The sequence below is a fragment of the Camelus ferus genome, chromosome 2, assembly GCF_009834535.1.
Source record: "Camelus ferus isolate YT-003-E chromosome 2, BCGSAC_Cfer_1.0, whole genome shotgun sequence".
Taxonomy (NCBI): domain Eukaryota; kingdom Metazoa; phylum Chordata; class Mammalia; order Artiodactyla; family Camelidae; genus Camelus; species Camelus ferus.
Genome location: NC_045697.1, coordinates 74,535,091 through 74,548,879, shown reverse-complemented (window position 1 = coordinate 74,548,879; position 13,789 = coordinate 74,535,091). Strand labels below are relative to the sequence as shown.

Below are 13,789 nucleotides of genomic sequence, written 5' to 3'. Positions count from 1 at the left end.
GGCATGTGTATTTTTGTTTACCCAGATCTTGGAAGGTTGGAATGAGGAAGAACTGTGGGCTGGGGTTTCAGTTTGGCTGGCAATTGTTCAGTGTTCATGGCTGAGAGAGGGGTTGAACTTTCTCAAGGATCTTCTATTTCACAACACTAAGTACCCTTAAGCCCACCAGAATCATGGTAAATCCTGCTTCTTGCAGCACTATTTAGGAAGCTCAACCTCCATCCACTGTGGCTGTCCTCAGAGTAAGGCCTCCTGGTCTCCCGTGTCAGAATTTAATCTCCAGATAACTTGAGAATAAGAAATATGTTTCAAGATCCCAACGCGATTGCATTAAGAGTAAATTGTCAAAAAAAAACACGCTGAGGAAAACAGTACATGTTTCAGAAAAAGAAGGGAGGAGAGTTTTTCTCACCCTTAAGAAACCACAAATTAGAGGGAGCCTTCAGGAAGAGGGGGAGACCAGGAGTCAGAGGACCTGAATTCTTCCGGCCTCTGCACTGTTGCTCTGGGTGTGTCCCCGTGCAATTCACTTAGGCTCTCTCACACAGGGATAACATAGAGATAATAGCACTGATCCAGCCTGTCTCCCAGGCTTATGCTGAAGCTCATGGGAAAGGATCTTGCAAAAGGAAAAGTATTATTCAGATGTAGTATGTTTATAATTTTTATTAAAGTCCTAACTGTTCTGTAAAACTACCAAGACAAAATTTTTATCTACCCAATCGTTTTTAAATAAGAAATTTTGACACAAAAAATAATCACTCTTACAATCCATATATATGGTCCTATTTTACATAACTCAAAAAGGAAGAGACTGTATGAGCAGTGGTAAGATTGTACACTGCACACTTGTGTCTGTTTGATTAAAAGCAACCATTTCTGCTAATTTGATAAATTTTATCCAAGATCCTTTCAGATTTCTCTTTGTTTTCTACACTACCCTTCACCTAACCCAGTTTTATCAACTTAAAATATCCTCTTTTTAGAACAATCTGAATTCTCTTCTGATAAAATCCGGCAGTTTCAGCTTTGCCAATAGCCATCTACACCTAGATGACAGAGATTAACTTTATTTCACATCCACTGTTTCCTTCAGTTTTATCTCCCTCTTCCCTTGCAGCTCTCCCCTGGACTTCAAAGCAGCTTTGTGGTTTGTCTTGCAGAAAATCAATGGTTGGGAGATGAAAAGAGGCTCTTGATCTCCGCCTGCTGCAGGCCGTTCTAGTAGGCAGCGTCAGTGTGAGAGCCACAGCCATTCTTCCTTGCAGAGGAGGGAAGTCAATTGAATACATACACCCAAAACCCTTATAAGGGCAGAATGGTGCCCATTTTAAAAAGGTAGGATCACATTAAAACACAAAAATATTTACAAAAATAAGTAGATTATTGGAGTACTGGTGTTTAGAGTATAAATTTAGACTGTTATTGAATACGACCCTGATTTTTTTTAAAAGCTATGTCTGGACTTAGTTATGGAGTACAAATATATGTCATTTATCACCCTGTCTAGGCAACCAAGAAGTTATTTGGATTTAGTGGGCTTTAAGGATTATGATTAAGAAAGAACATTAATGAATGCATGTGAATAGGTATATATTTCTACATAGATAAGTAAAAGTATTGTTTTCCTGCCACAGATATGGCCAGCGTCTTTGGCCTTGCTTATCCAGGTTGTGTATCAGTCCCTTTTCAACAATGATGCACACTCTAACCCAGCTCTATCATGTGCATTGCTTAGCTCTCAATGTTCTTTATATTCCAAGGTCATTTCTTGAGCCAGTATTGGAAAAAGAGACCTAAAGAGCACATACATTCCCCAATGCTCTCTAATGAAAACTGCGCTTTCCTTGGGACCCTTAGCATATGACTGTGCTTCAATGATAACCTCTTATTATGTCTCCGTGATGTAGCTAAGGGAGTCTGTCAGGTAGTAAAGTTTTGGTAGTCTTTTATGGTATTAGAAACAGGCACCTAAAAATCGCTGCCAATCACTATTCTCTCCACCAAGCTCCCAAATGAAATTTACACACCAGGGATAACAACGTGTATAAAATAAAGCACCAATCTTTGGCTAGGCCAGTGACCATTACTACCCAATTCAGAGCTTTTGTAAACCTGAGTTAAAGCCCATAGCTTAGACTCAAGGCCAGTGGATTATCTTCTGTGCTCGGAGGCGGAATCTAAATCTTGGAATCCCATTTTCTAGTTTGTCACATGGTACGGAAACTAAAACAAAAGGCCAGTAAGCTTAGATAAAGAGATAAGAACAACAACAACAAAAGATGGCCAAGTAACTGAAGGAGACTTATTTCAGCTTGCAGTTGTACTATTTGCAATGGAAGTAAGGGAAGAGTGAACTTCTTAAGACACAGTAGCCCTGCTGCATTAGTCAGGGTTCTCCAGAGAAACAGTCTTAGATAGATTAGACAGAGATAGATAGATAGAGATAGATTGAAATATTATTCATTATAAGGAACAGTTCACACAATTTTGGAAGCTGGCAAGTCCCAAGATCTGCAGGGTGAGTTGGCAAGCTGGAGATCCAGGACAGCCAACGATGTAGTTCTAGTCCAAAGACCAGAAGTTCAAGACCCAGAAAAAGTCAGTTCAAGTCCAAAGGCAGGAAAAGGCCAATGTCCCAGGAAGGCCTCAAGCAGGAAGAATTCTCTCTTACTTGGGGGAGGGTCAGCCTTTTGTTCTATTCAGGCCTTCAACTGATTGGATGAGGTCCCCCAAGTTAGGGAGAGCCATCTGCTTTGCTCAGTCTGCCACTTTAAATGTTAATTTCATCCAAAAACATACTTACAGGTACACCCAGGTTAGTGTTTCACCAAATAGTTGGGCACCCTGTGGCCTGGTCAAACTGACACATAAAGTTAACCATTACACCTAGCCATCAGAAAGTGTGGCTCAAAAAATGTTCTAGAACCAGACCAATCAGATTAACATTCCTTCCTTTTGTGCGGAGAAACAGGGAAAGGGAACAGGCAACATGTGCGTGGGGGTCCTCTTCCCTACATGAATGTACAACTCCCCTTTCTAGATTTGAGGGCAAGATAAGTAGCATTTTCGTTTTGTTATTTCCGATAGAAACTAGTCCATCGTCGGCACAGAAGTGGGCTTCAGTGAGCATTTACTGAATGAATGAAGAGAATCACTGTCCACAACATAAAAGCATCAAACAATGACTGACTGACTAAGTACCGGATATGTGCCTGGATGCTGGGATATGCAGTGGGTGATATTAAAGAGGTAGGCATGGTCCCTGTTGTAAGGGTTGGCACAACCAAAGGAATTTAAAAAGGGAGCAGTGACATACCCTTGTGGCACAGGCTACAGTTGTTCTGTGTGCTCAGCAAAGCTGGGCCAGATTCTTCCCTGTGAGCCAGCGCTGTCCCTAATGAGACCACCTCTCAAGGTGGGGTTCTTATGCTTTGAACTTAGGCATTTTGTCAGTTGCTGAATGTGTGACCTTGAACAAGTTGCTCTGCCTCCTTCAGCCTCAGTTTCCTTATCTGTTAAACAGGATCGATCCACGCCTGCTTTACAGGCTTGGTGTGAGGAGTAAAGACAAAAATGATTATAAGGCACACAGTCCTTAGCACATAGAGCAAATAAAAATAGAGGTATCTATTTTTATACTTCTTATTGTTAACCTACCAGAGGAGAGCTTTTCACCTCATCATTAGTTCACCCTTAAAAGCATAATTTCATGATGTCTCTATGCTTGAGGTCTTTTTCCATTCATTGTGTGAGAATTCACTAGCCAAGACAGAAGAAGTGTTCGGGTTTGCAGTGGACACGATGAGGGTCGGAGAAGAAGGAGGAAATAGGGCCCTTACTTTTAGAAGCTTACGCTCAAAGGAGGGCCAGCGGGAGGGCTGCTTGAGTGTTAAACAGCCATGAGCTGGGTGCTGTGGAATTCAGTGCAATTCTTACTGATCTTTGAGGAAACAGTCCCTGTTTGCTGGAGTTACTGGCCTGGCGTCCCGAGAGCCATCAGGCATCTGCCTGCTGGAAGAAATACACAGCAGTGGCCAGGCGCTGCTGCTATCGCACTGCGCCTTTACAGAATATCTACCCTGCAACCGTGGGGGGCTGTCCGGTTCTGCCTTGATAAGCTTTCCCACTAGCTCTGACTTCCTAATTTCAAAGATCCTCTTTTGAGTCAGTTGTGTGGAGCGGCAAGCTGAAATTCCCTTTTAGCCGCTGCCTGTTGCCAACATGTTCTCTTGCATTTGTCTTTAATGTGCATTCACTTCCTAAAAGCACAGCGAGTTAATTCTGCCGCAGATGGAGATGGCACGTCTTCCGGGGCACCTCGGTGGGGGAGTTATATCTTGATGCTCGGATTAGCACATGATTCTGATGCTACTGAACACGTAAGTGCCATGATGCATCTTTCCTCTGCTGCTTAATTATTGATATTAGTTAATAAGTTAGTATTTTGACTATCTGAGAACTCGTGGGCTCAGGTAAGAGGGAAGAAATTTTAATTCTCTACATTGTTGCTCCCTTTCTGTTTCTGTTCTAGAAGCAGTCTAATTGCTTCATCTAAAACACACACACACACACACACACACACACACACACACACATAATAATTCCTTGGAACAAATTTTCTCTTGGGCCTTTTAAGTTTAAAAACTACCTTAAATGATTGGAGCAGAGCTACCAGGTATGACTGCAAAGCCTGCGTACCCTGCAAGCCCAGATGGAAACACATACATAGACCACAATAACAATAGTTTCCCCTGGAGGTGTGCAATACAGCAGCAGCCCTGATTTGGGAGAAAATAAATATTTTATCATATTATAAAAAAAAATCTTAAATGGGTCTCTTATTACAAACACTCATACTAAATGAAATTGGAGCTAAAATTTAGCAGGTTAACTGTTTTTTTACTGTTGCTCTATATTCTTTCCTTAAGGAAAATTACTGGCTGATCCTATAGGAATTTCTTCCCTAAGAATACTTTGTTATGTTTAAATGCATTGGTAATGGTTGGAAGAGGAGTGACTGCACATTTTGGGCTGACAGGTTGCTCTAATGCAGCGTGCAGAACAGCATGAGACACTGCAACAGAGTGTGGGCATGAGACTCATTAGAGGGACCCTGACTTTTCCCTTCCTGGCTGTGCGACATGGGACATTTAATTTAACCTTGTGCTGAGCCTCAGTTTCTATATTTGTAAAGCGGGTTTAATAATCATGTGTGCTTCACGGTTATAGTGAAGATAAATACAATACGGTATGTGAAGCACTTTACTAAAGTGCCTGGCACACAGGACAGACTCAATATATGGGGCAGCTGTTACTCTTAATGTTAGAAGACACCACGTGCCCATGCTGGTGTCTGCTTTTTCTAAATTCTCATGCAGTGGTGAAACTGGGCAAGCAAGATACATTTTTTGACTAATAGAAGTAGCTTCCCTTATTCTTGGTGTCTACAGGCCCAGAAAAGGCTAGAAATACAACAAAAAGGGAGTAGCTGCCAGCAATGCCTTCCAGGAATTAGAAGACGGCCATGCATCAAAGTGCAGCAAGAATGCAGAAAGCAGCCTGGACTCGTTGGGGTGGCAGGGAGACGGTGTTGCTGAAACCTAGTGAGGAGTAGTTTTACTCTGATGGGTAGAAGAGCAGGGCCACTGCCAGCAGAGGAAAATGAATGCCCAGCAGATGAGGGGAGGTGGGGAAAGTGTGAGGGGGCAAATGGCCTGCCCCGAATACTTCCCAGGCCTGTGTAAGGATGCAGACAGAGGCCCTTCCGAACTGTGTGTACAGGGGATTTCTGGATTGGAGGCAGGGACGGGTTAAGGGCACAAGGTCAAGTTATGCCCGTCCCTCTGGGAGGGGAACTTGGGGCGAGGGGCTGCGAGAGAGCTGGACTAAAGTGTAGAGCAGGACCCGGAGCAGAGGCCATTGATGAATTCTGAACAGCAGCCTGATCTGATCAGTTGTAAATGTTAGGCACTCTCCCTTATAGCAGAGAAGAGGGTTGATTGGAGGAACGATGGGGTGGGGGTGGAGGGCGGAAAGGTGATCCAGTGAGGCTTCTGTCCATGTGGGGGCAGAGGGAGGAGGAGGAGATGGAGAGTTGGCTGGAGACCAAGTGTCTGAACAAAAGGAGGCCCAAGGGGCATGGACATTGAAGATTAGAGACAGAAGAAACTAAGGACATAGAGTCAACAGAACTTAGTGATTTTAAAAAAGTGTGTCTGTGTTTGGGTGAGGGGACAGAAAGGAAGAAAGGGAAGTCCAGGCTGGCTTCCTGGTTTTAGGCTTCACCAACAAGCTGTGCTGATGGAGACAGTGGCACGAGGGGAAGAATGGGTTCAGCTGTGGTGCTGAACTGCCTGGTGACAACCCAAATGGAGGCACAAGAAGGAAGCTGGATAAATGAGCCAAGGGCTGGGGCAGCATCTGGCAGGACGCTTCAGCACACTGGCAGTGGTGGAAGCTATGGGTGTGGGTGAAATTGACCCTGGGAGATGTTAGTCAGACAGGAAAGCTGAGGGTGGGACCCCGAAAAACACCTAATGAAGGACCGGCTAAGGAAGAGATCAGCATAACAAGAGCGTGGAGTTTAGTTGAAGAAAGGAATGTTAGATGTGTCAAATGCTGTTGAAAGGTAAGTCATATAAGGAATTTTAAAAGTCACTTTAATCCATTTAAATGTCCCCTCCTCGCTGAGACCTTCCTTAATCATTCTATTGAAGAACATCCCTCTCCCATTCTCTTTCAAACACTTACCCCAATTTGTAATTGCATCTCTATTTGCAGATTAATTTGTTAAAAGTTGTCCCTTCAACTAGACTACACACTGAAGAGAGCAGGGCCCTGCCTGTCTCTTTCTGTATCCTCAGTAGGTGCTCAGTAAATGTCTAGTGATGTGGCTGAGTGTAATTTCAGTGGCTAGAAAGCTGGTTCCATTTAAGCGAGCCCCACCCACCCCTACCCCGGGAATAATGCTGGTCAGCCAGTCATACATAAGATGTGTGCAAGTTTCAAGTTCCTAAGTTAAATCCTAATTGCCAGAATGCAGGCAAGTAATGTCTGCTTTAAAAGCAAAACATGGGAGGATCAGCATTTTCTCATCTTCTAAGATAGTATTGGAGTAGCCAGCTCAAACATAAACTGGGCCCTCTGCTAAGATCCACACACAGCTAGGCATATGCATTCCTGTTGACGGGCAGGAGCCGCCAGCAATACAGCCAGTGGGACGGGGATCCTGGGTAGGCCCGGTGCTAATCTAGAACAGGGATTCTCAAAATGTGGCCCTCATACCAGCAGCATCAGCATCACTGGGAGCTCATTAGATATGTAAAACCTTGGGTCCCGCCCCACACTTACTAAATCAGAAAGCCTGGGGTTGAAACCCAGAAGGGCTTAACACAGCCTTCAGCTGACACTAGTGAATGCTAACGTTTGCGAAGCACTCATCTAGAAGGTTGATCCTTCCACCTAGCCTCCCAGGACTTTCCTCTGCCCTGCGTGAAAGAAGAGGCCACGGGCAGAAGAGAAGGAATATGTTCTCACAAGAGTATGTATGACCTTGCTCATGGCTGCCTCGGAGACAGAAGTGACAGAAGTGACACCGTGAGGGCTCTGGAAAGCACCGCAGCTCCTCAGCATCTTGTCGACATGGGGCTCGGGGGGGAAGGCAGCCCTCCTGGCCTGGCATCTGGGCTGTCGAGAAGAAGCCCAGAGCTGTGCAGAGCTGGGGAGGGGCACAGCCACCCTCAGGTGGCTTCCCAGGAGCCCCAGAACAGAGGAGCGTCAGAGGGCTGCTCTGAGGTCACACGAGACCCCACTGGGGAGTATCCAAAACTGGGTGAGAGTTTCTGGACCATGCAGCTGGGGGGAGGCCTGTGATAGCCAGGCTATTACCGTTCATCTAATCCTGTTAGAGTCGGGAGGCCCTGGGAGGCCTGAGTTACAGGAGGAGCGGAAATTCATCTTTAGCGTAGGGTTTAGCACATAGAAAACTTCGATGCCTTCACCTCTCTCTGATGACTCTGTGGTATAAACACCAAGCAGGGGCAAATCTTGGCCTGGATTTAAAAGCACAAGGGGGGCTATCCTTCCCCCTTCACCCCACCCCCAGCACACACACGTGCGCACACACACGGGTCTGCACGGCACATTGCAGTGGGTAATTACTGAGGGCTTCCTGGCCGACAATGAAAGCCTGCTTGCCCGAGCATCAGTCATATCCACAGACTTCCCTGACAATTACCCCACAGCTTCAGCCCCAGTAAAATAAATGAGCCATTCAAAGGTTTCTGGAAGCTTCAGTCCTGGCAATGCCTCCTCAGATACAGTGGTTTGGCAATCTGGGGTCTCTGTGGGCTCTCACAAAAAGGGTATCGCATTTCTGACCACTTTCCCTGTGGTTGGACTTCTTCCTCCTCCTTTGAAGTTCACAGTTTCTGAAATGTTGGCATCTCTCTTTTCTTTCCTACTTGTTTACTGTCTTGTAACTTGAAGGCAAGGAAGCCCAAGTCATGGAAATTGTTAATTGCACCCTTAAGTTTAGTTGAACAAAAGCATTGGTGAGGGCTTTGGCTGGAGCTGCCGGAAAGTTCAAGGCCTGTTTATTTGGCTGAGCATGACTGGAGCCCACACTAACCATCTTCTCATCTTAGGGAGCTGCTTCCTGCCCAGGATGCCAGCTTAACACTCACACTGTTAGTTTTTAAGCTACTGAGTATCTGAGCATTTCATTCTCCAGAAAGGTTTTTTTGTTTTTTTTTTTAAGAAAATTAACTGTGGTGGAGGGGAGGGCAGTTTCATGTGTTATATTAATTCACCCCAGACACCATCAGCTTGAAAGTGAAATCTCCGGGCCTTAGTCAGCACTGGTTCCCGGTGAGTATATCGCTTCCCTCAGGGCATCAAGAGATCAGACCCCGAGAGACAAGGATACTAAAATTCCTGTCAGTGGCTACATGCCCACTATTTCTTGTCCCCTGTGGCTTTGTGCCACTGGGTCCTGTAATACAAACCTCGCCTTGCTTGTTATCTTTCCTTACCAACTGACAACTGAATTTCCTACCCCATGTAGAAGGAAAGTCAAAGAGCCTAGTCCCCAAGGCACTCTGCCTCAAGAACCTACCTCACTGTAGGCAGCCCTTGCAACTGCCCACCTGCCGGAGAACCCAAAGCAAAAAATCTCCTTCCTGTCATCTGCCTTTCATTTTGATGGGAGTGGGGTGGGGGGTACTTCTTAATGCTAGAAAAGTGACCAAATAAAATGGAGCCAGAGGGCGAAAGTAAGTGAACCCTGACATCACAAACTCCACAGTGAACTCCTGAAGACCCCAGAGTTGTAGGAGGCAGCGAAGGCCGCCCTGACGGGTGCAGCTGCACCACATGTCATGGAGACTCAGCAGAGCCCAGCGCCCCAGTGAGGGGCTGGCCGGGTGTGTGTGATCTCCGAGGCCCTGTCAGGACAGACTGCTTAGTTCTGCGGTGGAAATGTCTCTAAACTGAGATCAGGTGTCTCATGTCAAGGCCAAAACAGAGTTAGTATCAATGGCTTCTTTGGTGTTCTGGAAAGGGACGGCTGTTGGCATGGCTCCCCCGTCTCCCTTTGTGAGGGACGTTGCTCCATCCTCCTGTTCCCTTCCTTCCTCCCCTCGTGCTGTGTGATCGGCAAACTGAACAGTATCATCCGTTTCACTTTGAACAAGCGCGCTTATCCTCCCGTGTCGATGTCGCTGACATTTGATTCTGAGGTGTTATTATAGATGATAAACAACTTGACCTTCTACAGGGCACCTAAGAAGAAAGGACACTGAGAATAAGGCTCATTGTTGACAGAGGCAGCCTATTCACCAGGATTCTTTTCTTTCCTTACAAATGGCCTTGCTAATCTGGCAGAGTGAAGTGATTGGGGGGAAGGGAGGAGGGTACCTTAGAGTTTGAGGGACCTCATTTAAATTGGCTAATGTGGTGCCCCTGAGTTGAGAGGTTTTCTGGCCTGATGTCAGCAGTGGTAATGATAACTAATGGGATGGGTTCCTATTCCAGGTTTCTCTTCCTCGTCAGTCCTACTCATATTTTGCTCATTCATGATCTCCTGTAACCTAGCAGTGAGATATACGGCGTCCTTTGCTTTCAGAATAATAGTGGAAATAGTTATCAAGTAATGGATATTTCCAGTTACGGCTTCCCTTGCCCCATTTTGTGGAAACCAGTCTGAACCTCTCCCTGGGACAGAAAGATTGACCTCATAAATAAAGAAGTGAGCCCTGAGCCCAGAAGACAGGATGATTCCTACCCTTAAAACTAACTGACAAAGAAGCCTTGTAAAGTCACAGGAAGGACCTGGGCTCCAGAGTTAGCCAGATTGGGCTTCAATTCCCAGCTCCACAACTTACTGACTCTGTGACGTTGGACAAGTCACTTGACCTCTTTGAAAGTCAGTTTCTTCCTCCATCAAATAGAGGCAATAATACCCATCTTGTGAGGACTTAATAATCTAATTTAGGCTAAATTCCAGACACTCTCTCACCACCCATTGCACTTCCTAGACCTTAATTCAGTTCTATTCTACTGTCTTCTCGTTTTCATATTTTAAACTCAGTTTTGCCAGTGAGCACTGAACTCAGGCAGGACAATTATGTGCTTGGAAACATTTCCCACAAAACCCCCCGGGTTAAAAGAGAGCAGGGCTCAAGATCCTCGTTCCTTTCCATTTCCTGTCAGCTGACTCCTGAATGTATATTTCCAAACCAGACCTAACCTCTAAATGCCGACTCAGTCCATCCACAGTCTCTTTGACATCTCAATTGGATGTCTAATCGGCATCTTAAACTTAAAAATCCAATAAAGAAACTTTTCCCTCTTTTTTTTATTGAAGTATTGTTGATTTACACTGTTGTACTACTTACTGATGTACAGCATAGTGATTCAGTCATACACATATATATTCTTTTCAATGTTCTTTTTCATTATTAAATATACAAGATATTTAATAGAGTTCCCTCTGCTATACAGTAGGTCCTTATTGTTTATCTGTTTTATATATAGTAGTGTATATCTGCTAATCCCAAACTCCCAGTTTATCCCTCCCCATCCCCTTCCCCCCCCGCCAGTAACCATAAGTTTCTTTTCTATGTCTGTGAGTCTCTCTGTTTTGCTTTTCCATGCTCCTCCTACTGTCTTCCCCACCTCACCTTTATCCTTCCACTGCTCAGGCCCCAGATCTTGGATTTCTTCTGGATGCCTCTCCTTCTCTCACATTTCACATGCAGTCCATCAGCAGTTTCTGCTGGCTCTACCCTCATAATATTCCAGAATCTGACAACCTCTCACGCCTTCACTGCCATCTTCCTAATTGAAGCCACCATCATCCCCTCACTGGATTATTGCCTCCTAACAGATCTCCCGGCTTCACTACTCAGCAGTCTATTCCCAAAAACCACAATTAGAGAACTCCTTTTCAGGTCTGAGTCACACCATGGTGCTCTAGATGGCTTCCCATCTCATTCATGGTAAAAGCTCGAAGTCATTACACATAGCCCTCCGTGTCCTACTTGAGGTGGTCCCTCAGTGTGTCTCATTCTGCTCCAGCTGATAACTGCGTCCCAGCATTTTCTCCAAACTCGCCAGGGACACACCCATCTTGGGACCCTTGCCTTCACTATTCCATCTGCCTGAAATATTTTCACCAAATATCTGCATGCCTCACTCCTTCACCTCCTTTAAGTCTTTACTCAAATACCACATTCTCAATCAGACCTTCCATTCCCACTCTATTTGAAATTGTAACCCCAACCCCATTTCTGGAGCCCCTTCCATATCTTTCCCAGCTTTATTTTTTTTTCCATAGCCCTCATCACCATGTAAAGACAATCATTTAAATTATTGTTTCCTCTCATTAGAATATCTCCATGAAGGATATTTTGTTTAATCCTATGTCCCCATCACATATTAGGTGTTCAGTATAAAATATTTAAACCCATTATTTGGAGAATGAAATCCCTGGCATTTCTTTCTTCCTTACTCCATATACCTTTTTCTTGTCCCACTCTGTACTTCCCCACTAGACTTTTGCTTCAGACCAAAATGGAATAACAGGGACTGATTTACTCTTACATCTTGTAATAGGTTGAATTATGTCCACCCAAAGATATCAAGCCCTAATCCCTGGACTAGTAGATGTTACCATACTTGGAAAAAAAAGGGAATTTACAGATGTATAAATTGAGGATTTTAAGGTGAAGCAATTATCCTGGATTATCTGGGTGGGACTTAAATGTCACAAATGTCCTTAAAAGAGAGAAGCAAAGGAAGTTAACACAGGTACACAGAGAAAAGGTGATATGAAGACACAGGCAGAGAAGGAGGTGATGCAGCCACATTCTAGGAACGCCAGGACAGCCACCAGAAGCTGGAAAAGGAGTCTTCACTAGAACGTTCTGAAGAAGTGTACTGTGACACCTTGATTTCAGATTTCTGGCCTCCAGAACTGTGAGAGAGTAAATTGCTGTTGTTTTCAGTTGTCTGAAGCCACCCTGTTGGGGGTAATTTTTTACAGCAGCCCTAGGAAACTAATACACACCTCAAACAACTGAAGAACTGGAAAAAACATGTGAAAAAATGATTTTCAGATATTGGTCAACAGACAATACAAGACATTGATCACAGAGAGAAGGCCAACAACTGGCCCAGCTCCCTACCTAGAGAGTTCCCGACCTGCAACATGGAGAGAAGCAGCTCTCAGAGGCAGTGGTCTCCCTGAGTTGAGGAGATAGAATTGAGAATCTGGGGACCCCAAGAGGAGTAAATTCACAAGGCAGAAAAGAAGAAAGGAGAGAGCTGCACACACAGAAAACCTGCAGAGTTCTGCCTGGAGTCTGCAGCCGAGTATTGTTCGGCACAGACTGACGAGAAAAAATACCAGAGGCCAGAAAAAAAAACCATCAGAAAGAAACAGGTGGAAAACTTCTAGAGCTCATAAGGGCTGCAGACAGTTCATGTACCCATCAGCCAGGGGAAACCTCATAACACAGGGGGCATCAGGCAGAGTACTAAGTTGTTACCTCAGTAATGGAGCAAAATTAACCCTAGATAAAAGGTTGCTCTGGAAGCTCCTATCAAGCTTGAAGGAAGCCTTTTAAGACCTCACTCTTATCTCATTTAACTTTATTTACCTCCTTAAAGGCCCTATCTCCAAGTGCAATCACATTGGGTCTTAGAGCTCTGACAAGAATTTGTGGCAGACACAATTCAGTCCTAACACATTGGTTTATTTGTGTGTGTGTGTGTGTGTGTTTGTAGTAAATATCTAAACCAATGTGAATCTGATCTACAGGCCTTGGAGAAATGGAACTTTTTAAATACAAAATTAATAATAGTTGTTTAATGTCATCAACTATCCAGGCCGTATTCAAATTTCCCTGATTCTCTTATTAATATTCTCTTAGTCTTTGTTTTATTTTATAGTTGATACATTCAAACTAGGATACAAACAAGTAAGGCCCATAAATCACATTTGGTTGATATGCTTTAAAGTCTCTTTTAATTTTGTTTTCTTTTTCTTTTCTTACAATTTATTGAGGAAATCAAGTCATTTGGGCTGTAATTTCCCACAATCTGGATTTTTCCGATTGCTTTCCCATGGAAAAACATATTTAACATGTTTCTCTATTCTCCTTATTTCCTGAAAACTGTTACTTTGCCTGGAGGCCTCAAGGAAATGGAATATTTAACTCCTAAAATAATTTCTTCTATAATTAAGTGTTCTCTTCATTGTTTATAGAGGGAGTGAGGGTCAAAG

At 44.3% G+C, this 13,789-nt stretch overlaps 1 long non-coding RNA gene across 1 annotated transcript in view; it reads left to right on the top strand.

The window, feature by feature from the left end:
- Positions 1-13,789, top strand: part of LOC116657781 — a 41,573-nt gene that overhangs the window by 6,356 nt on the left and 21,428 nt on the right. The window contains exons 2-4 of the long non-coding RNA XR_004312916.1: positions 1,144-1,338; positions 3,091-3,252; positions 4,294-4,382. This is a non-coding gene — a long non-coding RNA (uncharacterized LOC116657781). The remainder of the gene's footprint in view (positions 1-1,143; positions 1,339-3,090; positions 3,253-4,293; positions 4,383-13,789) is intronic.